The sequence below is a fragment of the Bufo bufo genome, chromosome 5, assembly GCF_905171765.1.
Source record: "Bufo bufo chromosome 5, aBufBuf1.1, whole genome shotgun sequence".
NCBI classification, from domain to species: Eukaryota; Metazoa; Chordata; class Amphibia; order Anura; family Bufonidae; genus Bufo; species Bufo bufo.
Window position 1 is genome coordinate 93,553,865 of NC_053393.1, and position 27,917 is coordinate 93,581,781.

Here is a 27,917-nt window from a genome sequence, read left to right on the forward strand (position 1 = left end):
AAAGGTGCTCTTTGGAATGTGGGCCCCTTTGCCCACCTAGGCTGCAAAAAAGTGTCACACATGTGGTATCTCCGTATTCAGGAGAAGTTGGGGAATGTGTTTTGGGGTGTCATTTTACATATACCCATGCTGGATGAGAGAAATATCTTGGCAAAAGACAACTTTGTATAAAAAAATGGTAAATGTTGTCTTTTGCCAAGATATTTCTCTCACCCAGCATGGGTATATGTAAAATGACACCCCAAAACACATTCCCCAACTTCTCCTGAATACGGAGATACCACATGTGTGACACTTTTTTGCAGCCTATGTGGGCAAAGGGGCCCATATTCCAAAGAGCACCTTTCGGATTTCACAGGTCATTTTTTACAGAATTTGATTTCAAACTCCTTACCACACATTTGGGCCCCTAGAATGCCAGGGCAGTATAACTACCATACAAGTGACCCCATTTTGGAAAGAAGACACCCCAAGGTATTCGCTGATGGGCATAGTGAAATCATGGAAGTTTTTATTTTTTGTCACAAGTTAGTGGAATATGAGACTTTGTAAGAAAAAAATAAATAAAAATAAATCATCATTTTCCACTAACTTGTGACAAAAAATAAAAAATTCTAGGAACTCGCCATGCCTCTCACGGAATACCTTGGGGTGTCTTCTTTCCAAAATGGGGTCACTTGTGGGGTAGTTATACTGCCCTGGCATTCTAGGGGCCCAAATGTGTGGTAAGGAGTTTGAAATCAAATTCTGTAAAAAATGGCCAGTGAAATCCTAAAGGTGCTCTTTGGAATGTGGGCCCCTTTGCCCACCTAGGCTGCAAAAAAGTGGCACACATGTGGTATCTCCGTATTCAGGAGAAGTTGGGGAATGTGTTTTGGGGTGTCATTTTACATATACCCATGCTGGGTGAGATAAATATCTTGGTCAAATGCCAACTTTGTATAAAAAATGGGAAAAGTTGTCTTTTGCCGAAAGATATTTATCTCACCCAGCATGGGTATATGTAAAATGACACCCCAAAACACATTCCCCAACTTCTCCTGAGTACGGAGATACCACATGTGTGACACTTTTTTGCAGCCTAGGTGGGCAAAGGGGCCCATATTCCAAAGAGCACCTTTCGGATTTCACCGGTCATTTTTTACACATTTTGATTTCAAACTTCTTACCACACATTTGGGCCCCTAGAATGCCAGGGCAGTATAGCTACCCCACAAGTGACCCCATTTTGGAAAGAAGACACCCCAAGGTATTTCGTGATGGGCATAGTGAGTTCATGGAAGTTTTTATTTTTTGTCACAAGTTAGTGGAATATGAGACTTTGTAAGAAAAAAATAAAATAAAATAAAATCATCATTTTCCGCTAACTTGTGACAAAAAATATAAAATTCTAGGAACTCGCCATGCCCCTCACGGAATACCTTGGGGTGTCTTCTTTCCAAAATGGGGTCACTTGTGGGGTAGTTATACTGCCCTGGCATTTTCCAGGGGCCCTAATGTGTGGTAAGTAGGTAAATGACCTGTGAAATCCTAAAGGTGCTCTTTGGAATGTGGGCCCCTTTGCCCACCTAGGCTGCAAAAAAGTGTCACACATGTGGTATCGCCGTATTCAGGAGAAGTTGGGGAATGTGTTTTGGGGTGTCATTTTACATATACCCATGCTGGGTGAGAGAAATATCTTGGCAAAAGACAACTTTTCCCATTTTTTTATACAAAGTTGGCATTTGACCAAGATATTTATCTCACCCAGCATGGGTATATGTAAAATGACACCCCAAAACACATTGCCCAACTTCTCCTGAGTACGGCGATACCACATGTGTGACACTTTTTTGCAGCCTAGATGCGCAAAGGGGCCCACATTCATTTTATGAGGGCATTTTTAGACATTTGGATCCCAGACTTCTTCTCACGCTTTAGGGCCCCTAGAATGCCAGGGCAGTATAAATACCCCACATGTGACCCCATTTTGGAAAGAAGACACCCCAAGGTATTCAATGAGGGGCATGGCGAGTTCATAGAATTTATTTTTTTTTTGGCACAAGTTAGCAGAAATTGATTATTTATTTTTTTTTCTCACAAAGTCTCCCTTTCCGCTAACTTGGGACAAAAATTTCAATCTTTCATGGACTCAATATGCCCCTCACGGAATACCTTGGGGTGTCTTCTTTCCGAAATGGGGTCACATGTGGGATATTTATACTGCCCTGGCATTCTAGGGGCCCTAAAGCGTGAGAAGAATTCTGGAATATAAATGTCTAAAAAATTTTACGCATTTGGATTCCGTGAGGGGTATGGTGAGTTCATGTGAGATTTTATTTTTTGACACAAGTTAGTGGAATATAAGACTTTGTAAGAAAAAAATTAATAAATTCCGCTAACTTGGGCCAAAAAAAATTCTGAATGGAGCCTTACAGGGGGGTGATCAATGACAGGGGGGTGATCAATGACAGGGGGGTGATCAGAGAGTCTATATGGGGTGATCACCACAGTCATTGATCACGCCCCTGTAAGGCTCCATTCAGACGTCCGTGTGCGTTTTGCGGATCCGATCCATCTATCAGTGGATCCGTAAAAATCATGCGGACGTTTGAATGGAGCTTTACAGGGGTGTGATCAATGACAGGGGGGTAATCAATTATAGGGGGGTGATCAATGACAGGGGTGTGATCAGGGATTTTATATGGGGTGATCACCACAGTCATTGATCACGCCCCTGTAAGGCTCCATTCAGACGTCCGTGTGCGTTTTGCGGATCCGATCCATCTATCAGTGGATCCGTAAAAATCATGCGGACGTCTGAATGGAGCTTTACAGGGGTGTGATCAATGACAGGGGGGTAATCAATGACAGGGGGGTGATCAGGGAGTCTATATGGGGTGATCACCACAGTCATTGATCACGCCCCTGTAAGACTCCATTCAGACGTCCGTGTGCGTTTTGCGGATCCGATCCATCTATCAGTGGATCCGTAAAAATCATGCGGACATCTGAATGGAGCTTTACAGGGGGATGATCAATGACAGGGGGGTAATCAATGACAGGGGTGTGATCAGGGAGTCTATATGGGGTGATCACCACAGTCATTGATCACGCCCCTGTAAGGCTCCATTCAGACGTCCGTGTGCGTTTTGCGGATCCGATCCATCTATCAGTGGATCCGTAAAAATCATGCGGACGTCTAAATGGAGCTTTACAGGGGGGTGATCAATGACAGGGGGGTAATCAATGACAGGGGGGTGATCAGGGAGTCTATATGGGGTGATCAGTGGTGATCAAGGGTGATCAAGGGTGAATAAGGGGTTAATAAGTGACGGGGGGGTGTAGTGTAGTGTGGTGCTTGGTGCAACATATTACTGAGCTACCTGTGTCCTCTGGTGGTCGATCCAAACAAAGGGGACCACCAGAGGACCAGGTAGCAGGTATATTAGACGCTGTTATCAAAACAGCGTCTAATATACCTGTTAGGGGTTAAAAAAATCACATCTCCTGCCTGCCAGCGAACGATCGCCGCTGGCAGGCTGGAGATCCACTTTCTTACCTTCCGTTCCTGTGAGCGCGCGCGCCTGTGTGCGCGCGTTCACAGGAAATCTCGCGTCTCGCGAGAGGACGCGACGGTGCGTCCACTCGGAATGAATCAACCACCTCCAGGACGCGTCTGTGCGTACAGCGGTCCGGAGGTGGTTAATCATGACATAAAAAACCCAAACTGAACAGTTACCCATATACCCCTCCTCCACCAATCCACGGAGGTTGAGGCATCACATGGGTGTTTAACTGTTTAGTAGGATTTAAAACAGACATAATATGAAAACAGCTTGTACATATGTTACTAAAATCAAAAACGTGTAGCAAGAAACCCACAATATTAGCTGATGTAGTCCAACATAATCCCATAGACACTTAATTATACTGTAAAATTAAATCTTGTCTCTTATTTAATCCTGCTGGGATCTGAGTATTCAATTGGAACATCCAGAAAGTCTCTCTGTTGAGAAGCTTTCTGCGATGGTCCCCGCCCCGTGATGGGATTGTAACTCTTTCAATGCCAACCACACTCAGTGCTGAGGGATCGCTTCCATGTTCCAAGGCAAAATGCAAACTAACAGCGGAAGCGTTCCATGTTTTATAATGCGGAATGTCGGCTATATGTTTTCTAATCCTGGTTTTAAATGCATTTGTTGTGCAACCCACGTATTGAAGCAAGCAGATTTGACATGTGATTAAATAGATGACATACTTAGTATTGCAATTCAAATATGTCTTGATTGCAAATTGTCTTTTATTCATCGTAGATGTAAAAATATTGCTTACTTCCATGTGTCCACAACATATGCATCTAGTATGTCCCCATTTAAAATTGCCTTTATTAGAAAGCCAAGTTGGCTGCAGTTTGGTACGTTCAACATAAAGACTGGGGCTAAGTAGATTTCCTAGTGTTGGTGCACGTCATGCAACACATTTAATACCGCCCTGTATGTGGTTTTACAGTGTGGGCAGGTGTGTCTAGTCAATACAGACCTTCCCTACACTTTGTGAATGGTACAGTGACAAGCCCATACTACTTGAATAACATCATTAATTTGTCATTGTGCCTATGCATGAACAACACAGGCCAAATTTCATCTTCATGGACGACGATGCATTGGCTCATCGAGGTCGCATCATTAGGGAACGGCTGCTGGAGACTGTAGTACCTCAAATGGAATGACCTGCACTTTCTCCAGACCTAAATCCCATTGAATACCTATGGGATCCACAGAGTTGCCTTGTAAAGGCTTGAAACTTTGTACCTCAGAACCTCAATGACCTGAGGGCCGCTCATTCAAGAAGGGTGGAATGCCATGCCTCAGCAGACAATAAGTCGACTTGTGAACAGCATGAGACATCGTTGTCAAGCTGTAATTTATGCTCTAGGCCACTTGACAAGTTATTGAGACATTGAAATTTTTTGTGGGGGTATACTGACCACTGTTGTTAGATTTTGTTTCAATAAATCATTTGAGATTAAGAAATCACCATTGCACGCTTCTACATAAATGTCCTACTTTCATGATATAATATCACTGTAGCGTGAATTTTTAATGTTTTCCATAAATTTCACCCGAAAACGAAATATCCCTAACTTTTTGTGAGTAGTGTATATATATTGCATAACATCATTGTCGCTATGCCAAGATCAGGTATTACCAGTAGTTTTGAGCAAATTGAAGCATTCATAGTCGAATTTGATCCAAAATTGGAAAAAATTTATTCACCACGAATCCACATTTCCTTGCACTTTGTAGTAACAAATAATTTTTTTCTAAAATGGCTTCTGCACATGTTACAAATTGAAAGTAAGAAGCCCAGAATACAATATGACCCATAATGCCTTGCAGCCAGCCATGTCACAGACCTATATAACCCTCATCCTGCATGGTCTCTGCCATTTCACTTGAGCTGAGCTTAGGGAAAGACATGACAAGCGCGTATGCGCTAAGAACAGCGTTGCAATAAGCTTATAGAAGAAGAATATTGGATAAGGTAAGTGCAGAGAAAATGCAAGGACAGTGTAGGGAGATCGTAAACAGAGTTTTTAGATACAGTAGGGAGAGCATCGGGAGACAGAATCTTGTTGAACTGCTGCCACATTCCCAGTTAATTTGTTGGTTTATTCACAGAATTACTGTGCCTCAGTATTAACCCCTTAAGGACCCATGATGTACATGTAGGTCATTTCTTTGCGAGACTTAAAGACCCATCATGTACATGTACTTCCTGGGGATCGGGTGGGTTCAGGAGCTGCGCCAGCCCGATCAGCGGCAGGGGTCCAGCAGTCACTGATAGCTGGACCCCTGCTGCATGTGCGTCGGTGAAATCACTGATGCCGCCACATTAACCCTTCATGTGCCGCGGTCAGCACTGACTGCGGCACGTGCAATGTCGGACAGGGATCGGAGCTGCCATCAGGTCCCCGTGCTGCTGTGACGGGGACCCGATGGCATGGAAGGCAGCCCGATGCCTTCCTTAGGCATTGCGGCTGCCTTCCGGTGGAGAGCCTGTGAGATCCAGCCGCCTGGATTTAGTGGTAAAACTTCCAATCCTCATAGGCAGGGTATAGTCAACATGTTTCGGACCTTCATATATTAGTCCTTAATCATGACATAAAAACCCCAAACTGAACAGTTACCCATATACCCCTCCTCCACCAATCCACGGAGGTTGAGGCATCACATGGGTGTTTAACTGTTTAGTAGGATTTAAAACAGACATAATATGAAAACAGCTTGTACATATGTTACTAAAATAAAAAACGTGTAGCAAGAAACCCACAATATTAGCTGATGTAGTCCAACATAATCCCATAGACACTTAATTATACTGTAAAATTAAATCTTGTCTCTTATTTAATCCTGCTGGGATCCGGGTATTCAATTGGAACATCCAGAAAGTCTCTCTGTTGAGAAGCTTTCTGCGATGGTCCCCGCCCCGTGATGGGGCTGTAACTCTTTCAATGCCAACCACACTCAGTGCTGAGGGATCGCCTCCATGTTCCAAGGCAAAATGCAAACTAACAGCGGAAGCGTTCCATATTTTATAATGCGGAATGTCGGCTATATGTTTTCTAATCCTGGTTTTAAATGCATTTGTTGTGCAACCCAAGTATTGAAGCAAGCAGATTTAACATGTGATTAAATAGATGACATACTTAGTATTGCAATTCAAATATGTCTTGATTGCAAATTGTCTTTTATTCATCGTAGATGTAAAAATATTGCTTACTTCCATGTGCCCACAACATATGCATCTAGTATGTCCGCATTTAAAATTGCCTTTATTAGAAAGCCAAGTTGGCTGCAGTTTGGTATGTTCAACATAAAGACTGGGGCTAAGTAGATTTCCTAGTGTTGGTGCACGTCGTGCAAAACATTTAATACCGCCCTGTATGAATCTTGACCAATCCTTGTCAAAACTCAGAACAGGGAGATGTTTTTTAATTATGTGACAGATGTCTTTGTACTCTTCACTGTAAGCGGTCGAGAACATAATGGCATCACCACCGGACAGATCATCTACATTGGATCTCAAATGCTGTTTATTATTAGGGAAAATCAAAGCCCTTCTGTCCAGTGATAGCACCAAGTTCCTCTGACCTGTTAGTAATTCAGGGGGGTAAAGCCTTTGCTCCAATCTCCTTTTGACTTTGTTAGACTCATTTTTAAAAGTGCAAACATCAGTGCAATTGCACCTGGTTCGGATCATTTTCCCCCTGGGGATATTGCGCACGACATGTGAAGGATGGCACAAAGTAGCCAGCAGGATTGTGTTGCCAGCTGTCTCCTTCCTATAGGATGAAAAACAAATGCCAGTGCTATCAACATCACCCCTGAGGGATAGATCCAAAAAGTGAATGCACTCAATGTCATATTGACAATTAAAGGAGATGGCAGCCAAACATTGATTGAGGTAAGAGAAAAAGGTTGGTATGGCCGTCAAATCGCCTGACCATACAAAAAGCAGGTCATCGATGTAACGGCCATACCACCTGATTGATTCAGAGAACGGGTTGGCATCCAAAAAGAGAAAACGCCTTTCCCACCACGCCATAAATGTAATGGCAATGGATGGGGAGAATTTGGCTCCCATGGAGACTCCAGACTCCTGCAGGTAAAATTTTTTATTAAACATAAAAAAGTTGTGTTTCAAGAGAAATTCAGTCACCATTACAACATATTCCTGTAGCACTGGAGTGTAGTCACTATATGTGCACAAAAACCATTGGAGGGCAGATAGTGCCATATTATGTGGAATATTTGTGTAAAGGGACACCACGTCCAACGTAATCCAGACATAGGTGTCATGCCATATGAATCCATCAAAGGCCTGTAATACAGACCTGGTGTCCCTGATATATCCAGGAATCTGTTGGATAAGGGGCTGGATTAGGGAGTCAACCCACTCAGACAATCTCTCTGAGAAGGACCCTATGCTGGCCACAATGGGCCTCATTGGTGGAGGAAAAATGTTTTTATGAATTTTAGGCAGTGCATGGAATATTGAAATAAAAGGGAACTTAACATAAATATAGTCAGCCTCCCTCTGACTGATGACTCCCGTCTCCAGACCCCTATCCAACAATTGTGACAAACTCTCCTGAAACACCTGTAGGGGATTACCCCTAAGTACAGTATATACAGAAGTATCAGTGAGTAAAGATTCAACTTGTTTCTTGTATAAAAGACTATTAAACACCACAACCTGGAGATCCTCTCTGTCCTCCTGTAGCGTGATGGGTAGCGTCGATTTTTTCCGGTGTTTCCTCCCCGCTCTTAGTTTTTTGCAGACTTCTGATGTTGTGACATTGAGGCAGTGGAAATATTTACTAGCGCAACATATGAGCCAGAGGAATCTTGGTTAATTTCTGATGTGGAATCCGAGGAGTCCATCTCTGTGGAGCTGAATGAGACCTTGGCAATGTGTTTCTTTTTGTGTTGATTTTTCTTTAAGATCGAACGAGGCGTATATTTCCTGGATTCAGGCCAGTTATAAATGGTGTTGGTTTGATAGTCCATCAAGTCCCTATTGAATTTGGACTGCTTTAGGTGGATAAGGCTTTCTTCTAATTTACTCAGGTTATCCTGCAATTTTTTATCGAATTCAATGAATGCAATATTATCAGCGTGTTTGGACAGCAGGTCCTGAGTATTTTTTATGTCCACCTGCAATTCAATCAGTGCTTGGTTTTCAGCTTGCACAATAAGTTGCATCAGTTTAGGTGAGCATTTAGACAGTGCATCATATCATTGTGTTGTAAAAGCTTCAGAGTATAAAAAAGTGGGTTTTATCTTTAGCCTTAAACCTCTTGGTATCATATTTTTATTGATATACTTTTGTAAAGATGTTGAATGCCACCATACACGTAGCTCTTTGGTCAATGATTTCTAAAGCGAAGCCATAAGTATGTTTAAATTTTTTTCATGCGATCCTGGAGTGTATCCATTGATCTCAAAGGTACTTGAGCCATAACCCGGAACAAATGTAGAGGATGGAAGAAAACCGCTGTATGTGAATAAAACACAGGGAGTGCACGCAGTCCACTTTTACATCACTAAAAGTACAACACCAAGCGATCAAAAAGGCCCGCCAAAATAGTACCAATCTAACAGTCATCTAATCCCGCAAAAAATGAGCCCATAACTAAGACAATCGCCCAAAAAATTAAAAAAAATATGGCTCAGAATATGGAGACACTAAATCATATTTTTTATTTTATTTTTTTAAATGCTGTTATTGTGTAAAACTTAAGTAAAGTAAAAAAATAAAAAGTATATATATTAAGTATAGCCGCATCCGTAAGAACTTGCTCTATAAAAATATCACATGAACTAGCATCTCAGGTAAACAGCGTAATTTTTTTAAAAATAAAATTTGTGTAAAAAAACGCAATTTTTTGTCACCTTACATCACAAAAATGTAATAGCAAGCGATCAAAAAGTCATACGCACCTCAAAATAGTGCCAATCTAACCGTCATCTCATCCCACAAAAATCATACCCTAATCGCCCAAAAACTGAAAAAAACTATGGCTCTTAGACTATGAAGACACTAAAACATGATGTAATGGTCGCGTACACACACACACACAGGGGGGAGGGAAGTGACCACTGCGCTCCACCCTTACCTCTGGCCCTGCCTACTTGCATAAATGACAGGGGACAACTGGACGGCAATCCCTAACTTGGAATAAATGCAGGTAGGACAGACCAGACAAACAACAGAACGTGAACAGACCGATCAATAACAGGACAGCAATAAAGTACAAATGGAGCAAGCAGCGAATAGTCAGGAGAAGTCGGGTCATAAATACCAGGAGAGTCCTGAAGTACCAAAAGGAGTCAGCAGAGAATCGTCAGGAGGAAGCCGGGGTCGGAATACCAGAAGAGCAGAGCAGTACACAAGGAGCAGGCAGAGGATCGTCAGGGAAAACAGCAGCAGGTAAGTAAGCCAGGTAATACAAATCGCAAATGGAACCTAAATAACAGGCAACCTGTGGCCAGCAGGTTGCTTAATAAATACTGATTAGCAGGGGTCATGTGATGTGGCCAGCGTCACATGACCCGCCCTGAATACAGCTGACCACCCAGTGCCCAGCTCGGTGCTCAGACTAACCTGGTTACTGGGGGAACTGAAGATGCCAGTCGCGCTGAGAAGACGTGCGCGGCCAGGTCTGTCCCGCCCCCTATCACTAGGAGACAAGGACACTGCATGCGTCCTCGCTCCTGCACAGAAACGGGACGCCGACGGCTCTGTGGAGAGCCATCGCCTCATCGGCGTCCCGTGACAGTACCCCTCTTATGCGGGGCCACCGGACCCATGACTTCAGGCGAAGGCTTCTCAGGATGTTCTAAATTAAATATTCTAACCAGTCTAGATGGGCATGAACCTCCCTAGCAGGTACCCAAGATCTCTCCTCGGGTCTATAGCCCTTCCAGTGCACCAGGTACTGTAAAACATTACGCACTTTCCTGACATCCACAATCTTAGATACCACATATTCCATAGAATCATTAACAGGAAGTGGTGGAGGCGCCGGTGATGGTACAACAGGTTCAATATATCTTTTAAGTAGAGATTTGTGAAAGACATTATGAATGTGGAACAACTCGGGCAGTTCCAACCCAAACAATACTGGGTTAATCACCTCCGTGATCTTGTACGGCCCTATAAAACGAGGAGCAAATTTTCTAGAAGCTACCTTGAGCAAGAGATTTTTGGAGGATAACCACACCTTATCCCCAACCTGAAAGTTCACCCCCTTAGTACGTCTCCTATTGGCATTGATCTTCTGAGTATTCTGAGCCTTTTCTAGGTTCGATTGAACCCGAGCCAAAACTGTGCACAGTTCAGAGGAGACCTTATCTGCCTCAGGGATAGAGGAGGAGATGGATGACCCAGAATGAAAACGAGGATGGAAACCATAGTTACAAAGGAACGGGGAGATACCAGTAGAAGAATTAACACGGTTATTCAGAGCAAATTTGGCCAGCGGAAGGTACTTAACCCATAATTGCTGGTCATCAGCAACATATGACCTAATGAATTGTTCCAAAGACTGATTGAGGCGTTCAGTCTGCCCATTAGTCTCAGGGTGGTAGGCGGACGAAAAATCTGGCATTTCTGACAGAAAGCCCTCCAAAACTTAGACACAAACTGCACACCCCTGTCAGATACAATAATCTCTGGAATACCATGTAGACGAACAATATGTTTCACAAATATAGACGCCAGGGTTATAGCATTCGGGAGTTTAGACAGGGGAATAAAATGAACCATTTTGCTAAACCTATTGACCACTACCCAAACCACCGCAGGCGGCAGGTCAGTGATAAATTCCATCGAGATATAGGACCAGGATCTACTGGGAATGGGTAGGGGTCGTAGGTGACCAGCCAGGGCGAGTCCTAGGGGTTTTAGATCTAGCACAAACCTTGCAGGCCGACACATAAGGCTTGACATCCCTAGACAGAGTGGGCCACCAATATGATCTAGAAAGCAGCTCCTTAGTGCCCTCAATACCAGTATGTCCACAAAAGACAGAATCATGAAACTCACCCAACAGTTGGAGACAAAACTGTACAGGAACAAAAACTTATCTGTTGGGGTGAATTCAGGAGCCAGATGTTGTTCCACCTTAATGAGAGCCATATCCTGGGTCAAGGCTGCTATGAAGATATTAGCTAGTAGAATGGATTCAGGTGGTGCATCTGTAGGCTGAAACACACGGAAGCTCCGAGACAATGCGTCAGCCTTCACGTTTCTACTTCCTGGCCTGAAAGTGATGGAGAAATCAAAATGAGTAAAAAACAATACCCATCTGGCCTGACAGGGATTCAACCTCTTAGCAGACTCGAGAAATATTAGGTTCTTATGATCAGTGACAACAGTGACACAATGTTTTGCCCCCTCCAGAAAATACCTCCACTCCTCAAATGCCCATTTATTGGCCAGCAATTCACGATTCCCTATGTCATAGTTTCTCTCGGTGGGGGAAAATTTTCTGGAAAAGAAGGCACAAGGCCTCAGGTTAGTAAGGCTAGCGGGACCTTGTGAGAGGGCCGCCACTGCCCAGTCCTCTGATGCATCCACCTCCACAATAAAAGGTCTCCCCTGATCTAGCTGGATTAGAATGGGAGCGCTACTGAATGCCTTCTTTAGGGTTTCAAAATTTAAGGCCTCAGAAGACCAATCCTCCAAATCCGCCCCTCTCTTAGTGAGGTCGGTCAACGGTTTAGCAATTACTGAAAAATTCTTTATGAATTTACGGTAGTAATTGGCAATCCCAAGGAAACGTTGTAAGGCCTTTAAGGACGATGGTCTTTCCCATTCCTTAATCGCTAGTACCAGGGCCGGACTGGGACAAAAAAAAGGCCCGGGCATTTTTGACTGAGCAGCCCTATCACATGAACCCCAACAGGCCCTACCCCCTTGCAGTCTAGGGGCGGAGCCAAAACCGGAAGCACAATTGAGAGGCAGGGCCAGCCACCAGTAAAATAGGAAGGCTTCAGCCAACACACAAGCTTCTTTGGGGGTCCCCAGGTGACATAAGGGGTCTTAGTACGATCCGGCCACCTAATCCGGCAGAAAATGCAAGTAATCGACTGGACACAAAGCACATCATGCAGCGCTTTATGTCCCGCTGATTCTCTGCATTTTTCCCAGATTGTGGCCGGATCTCTGCCGTACCCCATTATAGTTAATGAAGCTGGCGGGCATTCTGTCTGCATCCAGCAGTGCCGGATCCAGTGAATTCTCCGCTGGAACAGCCTGCCAGGATCACTAACGCAGATGTGAAAGTAGCCTAATACAGCGCCACATACCTCTTATATCCAGTGACGTCTGCTCGGATGTAGATGTTCTCTTTCTTCATCTTCTCCATTCAGACCAGACCACCGTGATAATTTCTTTCAGCCATCTCACGTCTCTGCAGAGTTTGACAGACATCTTAGTTTCCTACTTTTCCATCATCCTCCAATTAACATCCCATCATGCACCCCTAATACTGAGAAGCTGTGCTCCCCAAAACTATACTGCAAAAATAACTGTGCTAAGCTGATGCTGTGCCAGGGTGCCCCCAAAGTAATGGTGCTCCCAAAGTCCCAACAATAGTAATTATTTCTTTGCCAGAGTGCATTTAGTAGTAATAGTTCTCCTACAGTGCCCCCAACAGTAATTGTGTCTACAATTAATAATGCTCCCATAGTCCCCCAGTTGTAATAAAGCCCACCATAATGCCCCGATAGTAATAATTCTCTTTATAATGTGTGACAGTAGAACCCCCCCCTTCCTTATAATGTGCACCAGTACAAAAAATGCCCAGTTGTGTGGCAGTAAAAAAAGAAATACCTCCTCTTAGTGCCCCCAGTAGAGCCAATGTCCCCAGAGTGCCCTCATGTGTTCCAGTGACCCGTACTGTGTGCCACTACAAAAAACACTTAGTGCCACCAGTTGAGCTTAGGTGCCCATAGTGACCTTATAATTTGTGCCAGTATAAAATACTCCTATATAGTCCTCCCAGACGATGCCCCCATAGTGCTCCTTCCCCGTCTCCATAGTGCCCTCCATAATGTGGCACAGAAAAATGCCCCTATTGACTGCCCCACATAGATACCCCCATAATGCTCCTTTCCTCCCTTCCCCATAGTGGCATCAAAATGGGTGCCAGTATTAAATGCCCCTATATAATGCCCTCATAGTGCTCTTGTCCCCCACTTCTGCATAGTGCCCACCTATAATGCATGCCAGTATATAGGACCCCCAGTAGATGCCCCCATAGTGCTCCTTCCCCTCTTCTCCAAAGGGCCCCCCCCCCCATAATGTGCCAGTATATAGGGCCCCCATAGTGCTTCCCCTCTTCTCCATAGTGCCCCCCCATGTTGTGCCAGTATATATGGCCCCATAGTGCTTCCCCTCTTCTCCATAATGCTGACCCCCCTATATTGTGCCTATATATATGGCCCCATAGTGCTTCCCCTCTTCTCCATAGGGCTGACCCCCCCATATTGTGCCAGTATATAGGGCCCCATAGTGCTTCCCCTCTTCTGCATAGTGTCCCCCCCATATTGTGCCAGTATATAGGGCCCCATAGTGCTTCCCCTCTTCTCCATAGTGCCCCCCCATGTTGTGCCAGTATATAGGGCCCCATAGTGCTTCCCCTCTTCTCCATAGTGCCCCCCATGTTGTGCCAGTATATAGCCCCCCCATATTTTGCCAGTATATATGGCCCCATAGTGCTTCCCCTCTTCTCCATAGTGCCGACCCCCGCCCCATATTGTGCCAGTATATAGGGCCCCATAGTGCTTTCCCTCTTCTGCATAGTATCCCCCCCATATTGTGACAGTATATAGGGCCCCATAGTGCCCCCCCATATTGTGCTAGTATATATGGCCCCATAGTGCTTCCCCTCTTCTCCATAGTGCCGACCACCCCCATATTGTGCCAGTATATAGGGCCCCCACCCCCCTTCTTGTCACAGTATAGTATAAAATTAAATAATAAAAACAATAAACTCATAAACTTACCTCCATGCTGCTGTCAGCGATGCGATGCAGGCCTCTTCCGGCCTGTGTCCCGCGCTGTACGGCTCGGGCGGCGCGCGCGATGACGTCATCGCTCCGCCTGCACCGGCCTCTGATAGGCTACAGGCCTAGTGCCTGTAGCCTATCAGAGGAATGGGCAAGGGAGACGCCTCTCCCCTGCTCCATTCATCTGTATCGCTGTCCTGAGGACGGCGATACAGATGAATATGGAGATGAGCGCTTCCACAATGTAATCTTATTAAATTTCTGGTAATCGATACACGGTCTGAGACCACCATCCTTCTTTTTTACAAAGAAAAACCCTTCCCCCATCGGAGAGACAGAGGGTCTATGTGCCCCTTAATGAGACTTTCTCTAATATAATCCATAAGGTCTATGGGATGGTATAGTCTCCGGGGTCGATGATGAGAACACATCTGAATATTCCTTAATGACTGCGTGTAATGTATCGGATTCTACTGAGACCCCAACCTGTACCACTGATAAGCACGAGTCGCACTTGGGTCCCCATCTCACCAACTCCCCTCTGGTCCAATCTATAGTGGGGTTGTGTAATTGGAGCCAAGGCATCCCCAGTACCACTTTGACCGGTAAGTTCTCCAGGACTAACAGGAAGCATTTCCCCCCCACAGTTAAAGAAATCTCTGAGGTACACGAGCTCACCGTACCACCCACCAGGGGAGTGGCATCGATAGCCATGATGTGAATAGGCGTAGGTAGAATAACAATTGGAATACCCAGTCTTATTGCATATGCATAATCAATAAAGCTGGCCGCTGAGCCAGAGTCAATAAAGGCATTACCCGACCACTTATGTACACCCAGAGATATCGTTATAGGTACTAAAAGCTTACTTTTCGTAACATCAGGGTGTACCTGGTCTTCAGGTTGCCTTGCCTTGGACGATTTGACGGAGAGGATCTTATTAGGACACTGGTTAATCCAATGATTAGGATCTCCGCAGTAGAAACAAACTCCATGTCTGCGGCGCTGAATAGTACCAACAAAACTGCCACCCTATCACGTAGTTTCTAAAATGGGGTCACTTTTTTGGGAGTTTCTACTCTAGGGGTGCATCTGGGGGGCTTCAAATGGGACATGGTGTCAAAAAACAAGTCCAGCAAACTCTGCCTTTCAAAAACCGTATGGCATTCCTTTCCTTCTGCACCCTGCCGTGTGCCCATACAGCGGTTTACGACCACATATGGGGTGTTTCTGTGAACTACAGAATCAGAGCCATAAATATTGAGTTTTGTTTGGCTGTTTACCCTTGCTTTGTAACTTGAAAAAATGGATTCAAATGGAAAATCTGCTAAAAAAGTGAAATTTTGAAATTTTATTTCTATTTTCCATTAATTCTTGTGGAACACCTAAGAAATAAGTAAAATCAGATTTGAATACCTTGAGGGGTGTAGTTTGTAAAATGGGGTCATGTTTGGGTGGTTTCTGCAGCCAGCCAGTAGCGCAGGGGCAACACGTGAGGTGCACGGTGGACCGATGAGGGGCCAAATTATAACACACAGTTCATCAGTTTACTCACGGTTAGCAGAAAGCCTCCCTGGGCTGGCAGCACAGTGTTGAGGTGGACAGCACAAAATCTGGGGTAGGAAGCATCAGCCAACATGGTGGTTGAGGTGCCCTTGATGTTAGGGGTGCTTAGGGTGCTTGTTGCGGCTGAGTCCCTTGATGGTTTTTGTCGTGACGCCAGTACCGTTAATGGTGGTACAACCATTAGTAGTAATAAAGAGGTAGACAGTGGTAAGATTCAACTCACAACTTTTACTGTTGATGACTTCGGTTGCAGCAGCACAAAAATGCAGTCTCTTGATGTTACAGAGTTGATTCTGCAAATCCACTGTTTCTAGGCTTTTCAGGTTTTAGTTTGGAGCAGTGGGTTAGGTGTACCTGGTTCCTATTGATGTGCTGGATCCTATTCCTTGTTCTTTCCCTACAAGCTGAACATTTAGACAGGAAAACTTAACTGCCTCTCAGAAGTATGGTATGGCTGCCAGGAGCTATGAATCCTCCACCATGCAAAGGTGTCTGTGGCCCTCAATAATGGCTCTTATCACCGATAATTCCTTAGGAAAGCTTGTTTCTTTTCCAGGGAGGCAAACTCTTCTCCTACTGGTCAGGGATGCAAGTATATAGTCCGGCCACAGAAGAAAAACGCTCTTCTGCACCTCACATCTTAGTATCACCTCCTAGCGAAGTTGCTCCACTCACTAATCTGTGTCATGGAGTTTTCACTCGACATTTTCTCCCACTAATCTGATCTGACCTCCTCAGATCTGCTCTCTTCTGAACTACATTTTCTACTCCACTATCATCTCAACTCTGATCTACCTCACTAGGCCTGACCTAGATATATATATAACCTGAACTTTATCCCCATCTAGTGGTGGGCTGTATAAATTACACCTAATCTGCCTGGTAACAGGGATTTTGCAGATATAATAAATACAAAGTCATACATTACAACATAATACTGTCTTAAATGTAAAAAGTGCTTTTAAGCAGTGCCCACACACACGTAGTGGGACGCTGCATTTCTATGAAAAAGTGGGTTTTAGAAATTTTCTGAAAAAATTCAAGATTTGGTTCTAAACTTCTAAGCCTTGCAACGTCCACAAAAAATAAAATGGTATTTCCAAAATGATCCAAACAGGAAGTAGACATATGGGGAATGTAAATTAATAACTATTTTTGGAGGTATTACTATGTATTATAGAAGTAGAGAAATGAAAACTTGGAAATTTGCTAATTTTTCCACATTTTTGGTAAATTTGGTATTTTTTTTACAAATAAAATGTATTTATTTTTTTCCCCTCAATTTTACCAGTGTCATGAAGTACAATATGTGACGAAAAAACTATCTCAGAATGGCCTGGATAAGTAAAAGCGTTTTAAAGTTATTTACACATAAATTGACACTGGTCAGATTAGCAAAAAATAGCCTGGTCCTTATGGTCAAAATGAGCCCGGTACTTAAGGGGTTAAGGGCAAACCTATCACGGATGGGTTTTGTTAAAAGTGGAGTGTACTACTTTCCCATCCACTCCTACACAAGAACGGGTGTCCATGGAGATTAAGGCAGGGGAGGAAATGTTTGCTGTGCACTGTCTTGGCTGTTACATTATCAATCAAAAACGTGACTACTTCTTTCTCACCCAGAGTGAGGGATATCATTGACTTGAATCTGCTAAAATGTTTAAGGGCACAGCCGATACTGGATTGCCTTTTTCCTAATCATGGTCTAACTTTCCCCCCTTAACTTTCTTTGTGTCATCTTCACTGTCTCTCCAGCCATCTCTAAAAACATGGGAAATGTAATGAAATTGGATTAGTTAAGATGGCCGCTATTCTAATATCTGGAACAGAATGTTCTAAATTCAAGGCCGAATGTCCTGTGTTCACTCCTGTGAGAAACTTTGTAATAATTTCACTCCTTTTTTACCTAAAGCCAGAGCACACACCTCCCTATGTCTCTCTGACGATTCTTTCTTTTATTTCCTCGATTTAACTCTTAATTTGTAATATGTAGAGGATACGGTCGGCACTGCTGTAGGTGTGGGATTTAATTTGGTGCTGCACTGATCGAATGTGAATAGTGGTGGTGCTCAGCATAAAAAACAAGTAGTATTTGCAACAAAGGAGAGTAAAGAAAAAATAATGCGGCACTTACCAAAAAATACTCTTTGCAGCTTTATTCACATAAAAAGGTCAGCGTCATGCGGGCAAAACACAGCTAGAAGGCAACAGCAGTTTCGCGCTTGTTACGCTTTTTCAAGCCACTCTTAATTTGGCCTCATCATCACATCAGTAGAGGTGATTTAGCTCACAGTAAACTTGGCTGTATGACACTGTATGGTCCACACAGACATAAGTAACATATAACAGACATAGAAACAGACAGACATAAAGGAACATTTCCCATACATTAACACACACAAGTCTTTGAACTTATTAACAAATAACATTTTCTGGTGCTTCATACATGCACACTCATTATCTCACACAAATTGCCATGTTAGTATTTCTGACATTGTACTCGCTCTCACACATTCCAATATCGTGATGTCACTCAACTCGAAGCTACGGCCCCCGCTGTCTCCCTCCATACACCTGAGCCACCAGCTGCAGGGTGGAATATTCACTGGGCAACAGAGACAGGGCACCTTCCATGGTACACAGACAGACAGACAAGACACAACACTCCCTGAGGAACACAACTGTACTCAATTCTTGACAGCCCTTCCTCTCAGGGGAGACACACAATCAATGAGCTTAACCACTTAATCGCAAACAAGACAAAAATAACCAGCACCTTCCCCTTAGCATTACTCACCCATGTGCAGTATATTTTTTCCCTGGCTCCCACATCTGGTCTGCCATCTGGGACTAATACATCTGCCGCCTCCTCTGGTCTGCGAGTCCAGATCTCACAGGAATGCCCCTGCCGCCTCCTCTGGTCTTGCCAGTCCAGGTCTCACATAAATCTATTATAGTCCTCTGGGGTTAATCCACCTGCCATCTCCTCTGGTCCACCAGTCCAGGTCTCACAGGAATTTACTGTAGACACCCCCCCACCACCACCACCACCAGGGGAAATCTCTTGCTCCACTTAAGTGTTAACCGTGAAGGTGCCTAACATGAAACACAAACAGAAATCCACAGCAGAGCAAACCTTCTTTCTCTTTCAATCTATGGTTCTAGGGACTCAGGATTTCAACATCAGCCAAAGCTGCTACTCACAGGATAATGTAACATCAACCAATAGAACAGGTCACCACAGCAACGCAGGATACAAGAGGCAGCTAATCAATTTTATTACCTTGTCTCTGGGATTGCAGTCCCCATCCTCAAGTGACATCCACCATGCCTCGGCTGATGCTACCTTCTCCCGAGGCCCCACGTTGGGCACCAAACTGTTAAAGATGCACTCCATCAGGGCTAATTACATTTGCTCCACTTCTCAAAATTAGTAGTAATCCTAGGATTTTACATGCATGGAAGAACCCACACTGACACCAGGCAAGGGTCAAAGCAGTACTCATTTATTACAGGAAGTTAAGCAGTAAATAAGTACATCAGAAGGGGCATCCCCCCTGAGGCTCGTGGCATTGTTCCATTGGCTAGAATACAAAAATAAGAAAAGAGATAACACTTGGCATCTGCACATTGTGCTTTGTTTTACTAACTCTGGTATGCAAACTATGTAAATAGTTAAGTGCAAGTGCCATATTATAATGGCTTCAGACTAACAGCAGTACAGCATACGTCATATATGACACATCAGAAAGGAGGGTTCTTTTGGAACATGAGTGAATAAGGCATTAACTGAGAGCTGGAGGATATGGAGGCATCCTACCAGAATGATATCCACATCTCTACCAGTGTTGGGCACATGAAAACTAGAATCAGAAGGGAGGTTATAACTCACAAATACAGTCACTTGTATAAAGATTACCTTCACTAAAATGTACTTCATGTATCTTTCTAATGTGCCAGAGAATAAACATTTTTGTGAGAGTACTTCTTTAAGTAATGAAATATAATTTACTTACCTGATCCCCACCGCTGGGTACTGACTCCGTCGCTCCCCCCTGGGCAGCCAGAACCCAGAAGTGGGAATCAGGTAAGTATGATTCTCTCCACAGGTCCGGCCACATTAGGTGGTCTGCTCAACTCCTATAAGCATGGGTAGCAAGTGAACACATACATTGAGGTAAGTAAAAGTGAGTTTTTATAGCAATGGTTAGTGCCAAGGAGAAAAAGGGCAAAAGAGGAAGGAGTTTAGTAGAGGTTTTGGCCGGCTAAACAATGTAAAGAACAATGGCAAATTATGTGATTTGGCTGGTTATGCTTATATTATATGGGTACAGTAACAATACTATTTTGTGGATGTTTTAGATTGGATGTGTGTAGTCTGGTATTAAAGTGGCTGTCCAGATTTTTTTTTTTATTCCTCCACAATCTCCACCTGCTACCTTCCACTATGTTCTGGCTCCATGGCTTTGTGTGTCTCTTCACTGACTTCTGGTCTCCATCTTTCAATTTCTTCACAGATGGGCCATGTGCACCAAAGCAAACAACGACTGGCCTCAGCAGTGACGTGTCCTCAAGAGGCATGTCACTATGCTGGGTCATGTGCCACTTGGGGACAAATCACTGCTGAGGCCAGTCAGTAGCTGCAGCAGTGCATGTTACCTAGTCCATGCAGAAGTTGACGGATGAGGACTGGAGGTCTAGTAAAGCCAGCCTAATAGCCCAAAAAACAGAACAGAGTGGAGTGAGCAGGTAAGTATAGATTTCTTCAGAGGTACTGCTGATTGGGGAGGATTTAAAAAGAAACATGGACAACCCCTTTTAAGGCTTGAAACAATGCCATGCTGCTCATTATGAAGGCACTATACTGTTGGTGATATATGAGACTTGTATGGTATGCTCTCAATGACCGCTGATTGGCTGATATGTTGCTATGTTATTTATGACTCTGTTTGTACATGAACCCTCTGATTGCAAAGTGCTGTGGAATATGTTGGCACACTATACATTTTTATTATTATTATTATTATTATTATTATTAATATCTGAATGTATATTATTGTATTTCCTTAGCCATTCAGAAAGTATAGTACAAGGGCTTTTCATAAATATACAAAATTTACTCAAAACTTTTCATTCTCAATAAAAAGTGGTTGCTGCAGAAATAAGTTGATATTTTTGATCCACAAATGTATTCCTTAACATTATTAACATTTTATTAATGAGAAGAACATACATCAAAACATTTCTACGCACTCTGCATATACTGGATTTGCTACGAGCTGAATAAAGGTTTGTCTGCATTTCCCTTTAATATCATATCTTTTAAACGGCTTTGAAGGTATTTCTGAATTGATTATTCTGTTAGCTGACTAAAGTTATGCTGAGCGTTGAAAGAAAATCCTATCGGTTTCATTGCATTACAGTGAGTCAAATGCTATTTCTTTGAAAGTAAGCTGATTCCAAAATCTTATTTTATTTGCTTTTCTGAAATTACCATTTCCAAGTTTTAAATATTTAGCATCTATGATTTTTATCAATCCTACTCTGCCTTTCATTGTGAAATTATATGCATTTCACTTTGACTGTACCTTAGCATTTATCACTTACAGAATGTGTTTGTTATTCGAGATAAGCAAATTTTTATAAAATTCAATTCGCTGGTTCACCAAATTTTTGGGAAAAAATTCAGTTCGATCCGAATATATTTGTGGCGAATTTCGTTAAAAAACGGCTATTTCCCGGCTGCAGAGTACCTTTTTAGTGGTGTAGAACACTGTGCCTTGCAGTAACACGTATAGGAAGTCTGCTTTGGTAGTGAAATAATACTGGGAGTTCGTATGACATGCAGATGACAGGCGTAGCACTTAGAATCACTGCACACTTCACTTATTTGGGCAGTCGCGGTGCCAAAACTGACCAAATAACTCAAGTATAAACTCAGCCTTACAGGTCGATGTTAGCGCCAAGAAGAAGCGCACTTTTACACCGTCGTCAGCCTTTTCCACATAGATGTCTACAGAACCTGTTCTATTAAACGCTTATACAAGTAGAGACCCCCGACAGAGTGGAGAGAGTGTCAGCAGTAAGTTTGTGTTGACGTCACTGATTATTTTGCCCTTCCTCTGATCCATCAGAACAATAACCCACAAAAAACAGATCCTGTCTGTGGAGCATCTGCCTTCACTTGGTCAGCATTTGGTCTGTAATCCTTCAGTATTGCTAATGCCCAAAAAAACAGGAGTGGATCTAAACCAGAGATGACACGTGAATGGAATATTTGCATGTCTTCTGTGTTTTGTACCAGTGTCGGGGTGACCACGATGGTAATGCATATTGATCATGAAATGTATGAGGTTATGGCTGACAACTGGAGGACATTCCAGCAAACAAGCCGACTCCAGCTCATTCCTTGACAAGCTGGGTTTCTGATAAGTAGATTCTAAAGTGTCTAAAGAAATGCGAGTAAAGATATTGGAATAAATTGTCCACTTCCTTCAACGTGACCTCGTTCTTTGATTTATGAATATTATTCCATAAAGTCTTGAAGTCCTCTGTGTGGATGGCATAAGAAATGTCCATGCAAGGTTCGACGGGCACAGAGAAAACAAGCTCTGTGGCCGACACTGATCCAGACACGTCATACCCGGTACACATCGCTGCTAGCCATTTAAGGTCCTGAGAACTGATCACCAGCTTACTGAAACAACAGTCAAAATTTCTTTGGAACCACATCCCTACGATAGCCATGAGCGCCTCGGAGCTATTATACAGGAAGAGCGGGAGGCAAGTAAATGTCTTTGGTAACACCTCCAATAGATCGTCCTCTGTGTACGTCCTGGAGAACAAACTTGTCCACACAATCCGGTCATCTGTGCTTGCCTTGGTGAGTGGAGGCTTAGATTAAATCTGCATGAGCACAGCCAGTGGATCTCTGTAATTTGATTTGAGTCCAGATAAACAGGAAAATATGGCTTTTAGGTTCAGCTCTGAGCCCACTTCAATGGCAAGACCCTTCTGCTTGTCGGCAGCTATGTGGGCAGACAGGTGCTTGGAATACTCTTTCAGTCTGGTGTATGAAAAATTATACATCGGTGTCACGCTGTACAGAGTCCACTGTTTTCGAAAGAGCAAAGCAGCCTGTGCGGGATCAACAGTTTTCTCCACTGGGGTGCACTGCAGGATTTTTCTTTTAGACAAGCTTTTCAATGCAGACTGTCGATGTGCAGAGGTCAAGCTTCCGGAAGGATACCTCGAGCTGTGAAAATAACTGGTCCTTCATGCCGATGACCTACTTCTGGGGGTTAACACCCCATCGGTTGGTGTTTGCATATCTATGCGATAAATGATGTTCCCGTTCATTGACTGTAAACAGAAATCTTGACAGACAAATGTATCAAACTCTGCCGCCATCTTTCTAGGCGCCACGTCTCCAGTCCCCTGACCAGACAGATTTATCAGCATCTGTTCTAGGAAATAAAGCAGTGGAATGACATCGTTCCTCCTGTAGCCCGGGCGACTGACAAATAAATTGGCATCCTTAAAAGGCCTGAGCAATCAGCAGGTGTCACGCATTAGCTGCCACTGGCTGACATTGAAATTACAAAGGAAACTACTCCTGTTCGCTTGGATCATCAAGAAATCGTTGATGGCCTTTCTCTGTTCGTACAGTTGGTCCAATATATGGAGGGTGGAATTTCAATGGGTGGAAACGTTGCATATCAGCCTATGTTGGGGGATGCCATTCTGCCGCTGAAGCTCAAGGAGGGTTTGCTTTGCGGTGTACGAGTGGCTGAAGTGCATGCAAAGTTTCCTGGCCATTTTTAGGATGTCTTGCAGATGGGTGGAACACTTCAGGAACCGCTTGACAACCAGATTGAACACGTGTGCCATGCAGGGCGCATGGCTCAGCCCTCCTTAACTCAGCTCTGACACCATGTTCTTCCCGTTGTCGGTCACCATAGTTCCGATTTTAATTTTCGCTGAGAAAACCAGGATTCGATTTCTTGATGAAGGACACGGAGTAGTTCCTCCCCTGTGTGACTCCGTTCACCCAGGCAAACCAGGTGCAGAACAGTGTGATAGTGATGAGAGGGGTCACGCATGGCTTGCATACACTACATGCCTTCAACATAATTCTTAGATCTCTACATGAAAATAATGTATTTGGTGTAAATCACGAGAGGGGCATAGTTGGAAATATTGACTTCACAAGAGATACAGAGCAGCGGAGATTGCTTTGAAATAAAAAAATTCACCACTACGCAATTCGGCCGATTCAGCAAAAGGTGTATAAGCACCTATCAATTTTCCCGAAAAAAATACATGTTTGAAATAAAAAATTTCACCACTACGTAATTGGGCCCACACAGTAAAAGGTGTACAATCACCCATCAATTTTCCACAAAAAAAACATGTTTGAAATAAAAAATGGCACCACTACATAATTCGGCCCTTACGGCAAAAGGTATACAATCACCCATCAATTTTAACATAGTAACATAGTAACATAGTAAATAAGGCCGAAAAAAGACATTTGTCCATCCAGTTCGGCCTGTCATCCTACAAGTTGATCCAGAGGAAGGCAAAAAAACCTTGTGAGGTAGAAGCCAATTTTCCTCACTTTAGGGGAATAAAAAATTCCTTCCCGACTCCAATCAGGCAATCAGAATAACTTCCTGGATCAACGACCCCTCTCTAGTAGCTATAGCCTGTAATATTATTACACTCCAGAAATACATCCAGGCCCCTCTTGAATTCCTTTATTGTACTCACCATCACCACCTCCTCAGGCAGAGAGTTCCATAGTCTCACTGCTCTTACCGTAAAGAACCCTTTTCTATGTTTGTGTACAAACCTTCTTTCCTCCAAACGCAGAGGATGTCCCCTCGTCACAGTCACAGTCCTGGGGATAAATAGATGATGGGATAGATCTCTGTACTGCCCCCTGATATATTTATACATAGTAATTAGATCTCCCCTCAGTCGTCTTTTTTCTAACGTGAATAACCCTAATTTTGATAATCTTTCAGGGTACTGTAGTTGCCCCATTCCAGTTATTACTTTAGTTGCCCTCCTCTGGACCCTCTCCGGCTCTGCTATGTCTGCCTTGTTTACAGGAGCCCAGAACTGTACACAGTACTCCATGTGTGGTCTGACCAGTGATTTGTAAAGTAGTAGGAATATGTTCTCATCACGGGCATCTATGCCCCTTTTGATGCAACCCATTATCTTATTGGCCTTGGCAGCCGCTGCCTGACACTGTTTTTTGCAGCTTAGTTTGCTGTTTATTAAAATTCCTAGATCCTTTTCCATGTCAGTGTTACCGAGTGTTTTACCATTTAGTATGTATGGGTGACTTGCATTATTCCTTCCCATGTGCATAACTTTACATTTCTCAGTGTTAAACCTCATCTGCCACTTATCTGCCCAAGCCTCCAATCTATCCAGATCCCACTGTAGTAGTATACTGTCCTCTTCAGTGTTAATTACTTTACACAGTTTAGTGTCATCTGCGAAAATTGATATTTTACTATGCAAGCCTTCTACAAGATCATTAATAAATATATTGAAGAGAATAGGGCCCAATACTGACCCCTGAGGTACTCCACTAGTGACAGTGACCCAATCTGAGTATGTACCGTTAATAACCACCCTCTGTTTTCTATCATTAAGCCAGTTACTTACCCACTTACAGACGTTTTCTCCGAGTCCGAGCATTCTCATTTTATATACTAACCTTTTATGAGGTACAGTGTCAAATGCTTTGGAGAAGTCCAGATACACGACATCCATTGATTCGCCGCTGTCAAGTCTAGTACTTACCTCCTCATAGAAACTGATTAAATTAGTTTGACATGACCGATCCCTCACGAAGCCATGCTGATATGGCGTTATTTGCTTATTTCCCATAAGATGCTCTAACATAGCATCTCTCAGAAAACCTTCAAACAGTTTACCCACAACAGATGTTAAACTTACCGGCCTATAGTTTCCAGGCTCTGTTTTTGGACCCTTTTTGAATATTGGCACCACATTTGCCATGCGCCAATCCTGTGGGACATTCCCTGTCAGTACAGAGTCCGCAAATATCAGAAATAAGGGTCTGGCTATGACATTACTTAATTCCCTTAGGATACGGGGGTGTATGCCATCCGGTCCTGGCGATTTGTCTATTTTGATTTTTTTAAGTCGCTGTTGTACTTCTTCCTGGGTCAGACAGGACACTTTTAATGGCGAATTTATTTCAGCATTCAGCATTTCATCTGACAGTTTATTTTCCTCAGTGAATACATTGGAGAAAAAAATATTTAACATCTTTGCTTTCTCCTCGTCGCTCTCTGCGACTCCCCCCTCATTACTCTTTAAAGGACCGACACCTTCAGATTTATACTTTTTAACATTTATATAATTGAAGAACATTTTAGGGTTAGTTTTACTCTCTTTGTCAATTAATCTCTCGGTCTCTAGTTTGGCCGCTTTTATTTGTTTTTTACATGTTCTGTTTTTTTCCTTATAGTTTTTCAGTGCTTCCGTGCTACCCTCCTGTTTTAGGGTTTTATATGCTTTCTTTTTGTCATTTATTGCTTTAATTTATTGCTTTCCTGAAAAAAAAACACGTTTGAAATAAAAAATGTCACCACTACGAAATTCAGCTCATGCAGCAAAAGGAGGTGTACAATCACCCATAAATTTTCCCCAAAAAAAGGCTGTTTTGTATAACAAATTTCAGCACTACATAATTTGGCCCATACAGCAAAAGGTGAACAATCACCCATCAATTTTCCTGAAAAAAACATGTTTGAAAAATAAAAATTGCCACTACGTAATTCGGCTCATACAGCAAAAGGAGGTGTACAATCATTCATCAATTTTCCCAAAAAGAAACATGTTTGAAATAAAAAATTTCACCCCTACGTAATTCGGCCCATACAGCATAAGGAGGTGTACAATCACCCATCAATGTTCCCGAAAAAAGCCTGTTTCACATAACAAATTTCACCACTAAGTTATTTGGTCAATACCGCAAAAAGGGCTTTACAACATAAAAATGCACCGCTGAACTGCAAATAGGCCTTATTTTTTTCCCACTTTTACACTACACAAGGCTTTTCAAAATATAAGTGCAAAGTAGAACAGAGAAAATACAGTATATTTCTTTTACCACTAATACAGGGCAAAAAGGGCTTTAGAATATATAACTGCACTGCTGAACGGCAATTAGGCCCTATTTTTTTTAAACTTTTACACAACACAAAAGTTTTTTCAACAGATAAGCGCAATGCTGAATGGTGAATGTATTTTGATTTCGCCAATAATATATGGAAAACAGGGCTTTAGAGTATATCACTGCACCGCTGAACGGCAATTAGGCCCTAATTTTTTTCTACTTTTACACAACACAAAAGGCTTTTCAACAGATAAGTGCAACGCTAAACGGTGAATATATTTTTATTTCGCCACTAATACATGACAAACAGGGCTTTAGAATATATCACTGTAGCACACAAAGGCAAATATATTTTTCTTTTGCCATTTATACACGGCAAAAAGAGCATTACAACATATAACAGTACTTTAGAAATATTTCCTTGTAATAAACCCTGTTAATGGCTGTATCTCTCAAACAGAATTTATACCCCATTAACAAGAACGGTTTGCTGGAATTACAGAGTTGTATAATGGCAATTTGGATCCCCAGTCCGTGCACTAAGGTGTAATAGGATTGTTCCTATTACCCAGTCTGTAACCTCCCCTACTGAACCCTGTTCTACACAAATGCTATGGAAC

At 43.0% G+C, this 27,917-nt stretch overlaps 1 pseudogene; it reads right to left on the reverse strand.

The window, feature by feature from the left end:
• Positions 1 to 22,532: 22,532 nt before the first annotated feature.
• Positions 22,533 to 23,459, reverse strand: LOC121002402 (annotated as a pseudogene).
• Between the last annotated feature and the right edge of the window lie 4,458 nt (positions 23,460 to 27,917).